Source organism: Solanum stenotomum, chromosome 12, assembly GCF_019186545.1.
Source record: "Solanum stenotomum isolate F172 chromosome 12, ASM1918654v1, whole genome shotgun sequence".
Taxonomy (NCBI): Eukaryota; Viridiplantae; Streptophyta; class Magnoliopsida; order Solanales; family Solanaceae; genus Solanum; species Solanum stenotomum.
The window spans coordinates 24,914,609-24,920,231 of record NC_064293.1 but is presented as its reverse complement, the minus strand read 5'-3'; the positions used below and the strand labels follow the sequence as shown (position 1 = coordinate 24,920,231).

The following is a 5,623-nucleotide window of genomic DNA, read 5'->3' as shown; positions in this document are numbered from 1 at the left end:
AGCAACATGTGACCCAAATGTTGCTACAAATGACTCATATATTGCTACATATGTTCCATCTATCGCAACATATAATACAAATGTTGCTACAGATGACTCATATATTGCTACAGATGATCCCTCTGTAGCAACATGTGACACAAATGTTGCTATAGATGCCCATATGTGTCAACATATCACCCATCTATAGCGACATATGACACATATGTGGCAACATCTGACCCAAATATTCCTACGGATGACTCATTTCTATAATTTTAGGTTGTGCATCCATGGCTTGTCCCAACAGAAAAGGAATTTCAAATGCCATATCTAATTACTCTAGGGTTGGTTAAAATCTTATTTGATCTTGTTGTGGATAGAATTAAAATGGAATTGGTTGGAGCAAGAACCATCAAAAGAGACAGAGTTGTTAATGAATTAGTTGTTTTTGATGGGGGTGATAGTCGTGGTTCTGGACAAGAACAAGGGGCTACCTCTTGTAGAAAATGCTCTGGCTTTCTCTGTTATAAGTGCAAGAAACAAGATGAAGATTCTATCATGTATCTTCAAACATTGAATCAGGCTGTCAATGAATTTAAAAACAAGAGGGGGGTCAAGGTCATTCCATCAAAGAATGTTCGGCATCCATATACTCCACAGGCCAAGAGGAGCAAAAAATCATTTATCAAGGCAATACAAAATTTGAAGAAGAAGATCTTTGGAGAATTACCAATGGCTGTAGGAGAGGAAGTGTTGGAGTTCAAGCATGTGAATGTTTATAAGTGTGTGACTATAGCTGAAAAGAACAAACTGGTAGACCTGACGAGAGCAAAGGAACTACGTGCATAATACGGCATGCATTATTTTAGTGGAGAAGATTTCAGGACCATGACAAGCATCGACATTTGGTGGGAAGACTGGGTAATTTTTCTCTACTAGTACCTTCAATTTATAATATTCGTTTGTTTTATCTTTTCAATGATTACTCTTTTTTACTCTTTAATATTATTTTTTATTTTAGTATGTTGATGAAATCCTTAGCCTCATGCGGGAGAGGCATGTGAGATACCCTTAGTACTATGATTCCACAGATAGAATCCTGGATCTCAACTTCTATTTTAACTTCAAAGTAAAATATGATAAAATGAGCGAGGAGGCAACAACAGTTGATGGCAGAAGCATTACGCAGTTAATTAATGAGTTTGAATGGGATGAAGATATGATTAACTATGTCAGGGGCATTAGACCATATCCTGGAGGCATGGATTGGTTTGGTGCAAAAAGGCCTTTGGCAGTCATGAACTTGAACAAAACTCATTTTATGACTCTTGAGATCCTCTTGCACGAAGGTCGCATGAATGTTTATGACTGCCTACTGATGGGTATGGAACATGCCAAGTTTTTGACATTCATACAACCTGTCTTCGAGTTGCTGCCAAAATTGTTGAAGCAAAGTGAAATAATGAAGCATTTGCCAGATAAGTTCCTCAATGAACCATGGGAATTTAAAGATCGATCGGAACCCATGTTAACAAATGATCCAAAGCCACGTGCGTGTCATATTCGCTTGCATTTATTAAGCATTTGATTACCCGCACAACAATTCAACCTCCCCAAACCCTATTGTGTGACAATGCAATTCGTCGAATGCAATGGGTTTGGGCTTCTGGGATAGAATCTAAGAGCTTGGATCCTTGATAATGTGTTTGTAATTAAAGACAATGTATTATTTTATCACTTATGTTATTTTATCTTATATTGAGAGCAAGTACATAGTATGTGATGTTATATTGAGAGCAAGTACTTGATCAAATGTTGTTACATATGTCTCATATGTAGCAACATATGGGTCATCTGTAGCAACATATGTAGCAACATATGGGTCATCTATAGCAACATATGTGTCATATATAGCAATATATGGGTCATCTGTAGCAACATATGCCTCAAATGGTCAAACGTTGCTACATAAGGGTGATATGTCGCAACATTTGAGGCATCTGTAGCAACAAATGAGTCATCTGTAGCAACATTTGACTCATATGTTATGTTAAGAACAAGTAAAAATGTTGGAACAGGAGTGCAAAACTACGTTAATTTATTTTATTTCCACAACTATGATAATTTAAATGGTTGTACACAACTACATAAGAATTTTCCATCCTCCACAGTGTTCTTCTTGGTAATGCTTAAAATAGAAAAAAAAACCACAACAAACAACACGAAAATTAGCTTCCAGTTGTTACAACATTTGGTCTTTTTCTTCTCCTTCATCACATATTTGTTACTTCTTTTAATATGATTTTCATCATCAATTTCCAACTCCTTAATTTTGTTCACCAATCTCAGAATAACGAACTTGGATAGAATATCAACATCTTCACGATCCCTCCATCTAAAGAAGTTGCATGCATTCTCCTAAAATACACACCACAAAGAAATTTAAATTTAAAAAAAAAAAAACAAAATAAAGAGAACTCTCCAGACTAAGATGCAGAAATGTATATACACGATAGCGTGGACAAGACCAAAATCTTCGACCTGGATTGTCCTTCGACCATGAAGTTTTCATTGAAAGTAAGTCTCTATGTTTGCAACAGATTTTCCCACCCAACATGGGATCATTTTCATCATTACAAATTTGATTCAATATTGCATTTGACATTATATCAAAAGTAACAAAAACAAACAAAACTCATTCATTAGATCTAGATCTAGAGTATTGATCTATATTTAAAGAACTCATTCTTACCCAACCACTATAATGGAAAATTAATGATTTTATTGATTTGACAATACATGACAATGCTGAGATTTGGTTTAACCAAAGACCAATCAAATTAGTTGTGTGTTAAAAAACAAAGAACAGAAAAGATTGATGAAATAAAAAAACATCATTATATCCCATGCACTCCATAGATCCGAGATCCATGTGAAGAGAGAGAAGAGAGAGAGAGAGAGAAAGCGCGAAGAGGAGAGAAATTGAAGCGGCGAGGAAGAAAATGAAAACCCTATTCTTGAAATGAAAATGAAAACCCTAATTTATATATATATCCCTTCTAGAAATGAAATAATGGGTCGATTGGGCCAGTTTAGAGGTTGGGCTTGCCTATGACTTTTATAAAGTACTTACGTTTTTAAGTTGTTGCAACATATGCCAATTATGTGTACATGCAAGTAGTATCACCATTAATAGAGATGAATTCAAGCACATAAACTTGGGAAACATTAAACATAAACATAAACATGTCATTGATAGTTGATAATTGAACTAGTGACAAGGCTAGGCTAGACTACATATCCATATTTACAAGGCATTAATGCCAACCAAAAAAACAAAATTTACATCTGAAGCGCTCTAGCCCATTGATAGTTGATAGAGTGACATGCAAGTCTAGGCTAGGCTACATATCCATATTTACAAGGCATTAACGCCAACAAAAATAACAAAATTTACATTTGAAACGCTCTAGCCCTATACTACTACTTCAGCCAGCAAAAAAGGACTTGACTGAAGGATCTGGAGTCAACATTGAGCGATTAAACCTGGATGGGCATCACCATTCTTTCTTGAAGGGTGGTGGATCAAAGCTACCCATGCTTTCTGTCACAAGACCACCTACAGAAAAATAAACAACCATAGTTAGTTACCCCATACACATCGTTACAGTAGACAAGATGTTATATATAAAGTAAGAAGACTTACCAAATGATGAAGCTACCCTCCATTAGACAAGATCCGACAAAAACAAACAACGAACATCACCCATGCACTGAGAACACATTTGAAGAAGACATCATATTAACTGAGAACAACATAATTACGTTGATCACCCACAACAAGAGCATGCAGAGACTTAAATTTGTCCAAAGGTGATAACATCTTCTCAGGGAAATTTGAGTGTGAGGAGAGGACAGAGAATAAAGGAAAGAAAATATAAAATGAGACCTTATTTTTGTGAATTAAGGGAACCCGAATGAACCCTTTTATAATGAGTGAGAGTGAGTGGAGTGTGTGTTAGTGGAGTATTCTAGAATGATCTGTTACATTACATGTTGAATTAAGTCCAAAAAGACCATTTTATGATATACACATGTTGCCACATATTACATGTCTGTTGTGATTTATCAAATAAAACGTGCATATGTTGTCACATATGACACTTCAAGGATCGGTTAATCGATAAATTGAGTGATTTAGGAATGGAAAACTGTCAAATTGGACCAAATTTTAGTACTTTGAACCATAATTAAGCAACAAAAATATGCTATAACACTTGGAATAATGATTTACAAGGGTGTTATATAACTATTATATGGAGTTACTTGGTCATTGTATGATGAACTAGTAAGATGATAGTCTTTATAAAAATAATTGATAGAATTGAATGAAGGTTGTTGTATTAGACCATAATTCTGTACTTAGACATGTTGTGAGACTATATATTAGTGTTACATGTTGAATTATGTGACAATTTAATTGAATTAACCCCAAAAAGACCCTTTTATGATATACACATGTTGTCACATATTAATGTCTGTTGCGATTTATCAAACAGAACGTGCATATGTTGCCACAGATGACACTTCAAGGATCAGTTAATCAATAAACTGGCGATTTAGGGATGGGAAAATATCAATTTTTTTTAGATTAAATATTTTATAAAGAACAAATTCAAAAACAGAACGTGCATATGTTGCCACACATGAAAATTTAATTAATACAGAAATTTAACTACTTCATCTATTTCTAAATCACACCTACATAATTTACAACGAAAGTGAAGGCTTTGAACAGTGCAACAAATTGGTCTTTGTCCCAACAAATGAGGTTCTGGCACCCTTCCATATAAAGTATATCGCAACTTCTCTCGACATCTTCTGAGTTTTAGTGGAGTCATGTTGGCAATGAACATTAAGTATTCTCTCATGGATTCACCATCGTTGAAGATTGAAATTATAGCAAGCACATAGGATGCACCAATATGGCCACCGTCTGCTGCTTGACTAAGAATTCCCAATCCATTTGAATCACTACGGTTGAAAAAATCATACTACAGAAAAAATAACACATTTAAAATGCAAAATACATTGATAAAAATGTGAATACATTCGAAAAACATTAAAAATTATCACGCCTTTTCTGTTAAGGCTTTTAAATTCCCCGATGCTCTGCACATTTCCAGGAAAGAAGTGCATCTTCGAACAACTGAACACGGCCATAAAAATACAGGAATGCTGAGCAATATTACCTTCTGATATACAGAAGGTTCATTAGCGACTTGATTGAGGACCCTGTAACTGAGAAATCAAATCGTTAGGAAATCAAATTTAAGAGCAAAAATTGTTTAATACATACATACCTTAATTTAACCCTCATTAAATCTTTGAGGGAGTAGAAAGCAATTCTTTCAACGATATCAATTAGTAGTTCCCTCGGAAGGGATTCAATGTAGTTTTTTTTACTCATAGTCATTTTTGAAGATTTCTTATTCTTCCTTCCCATCTTGGAGAAAATTAAATGAAAGGACCTTCTATTGTTGTGTTCTTCTTATATAATATAATCCCAATGTAATGAATGTGAAAAGTTGCAACTTCTGAAGACGAAGAGGCACTTCTGACTTTTCAAATGCAAGTACTT

General features: G+C 34.7%; 1 protein-coding gene across 1 annotated transcript in view; it reads left to right on the top strand.

Moving 5' to 3' along the window:
- Positions 1 to 5,623, top strand: part of LOC125849216 (uncharacterized) — a 683,098-nt gene that overhangs the window by 21,098 nt on the left and 656,377 nt on the right. The window lies entirely within an intron of this gene.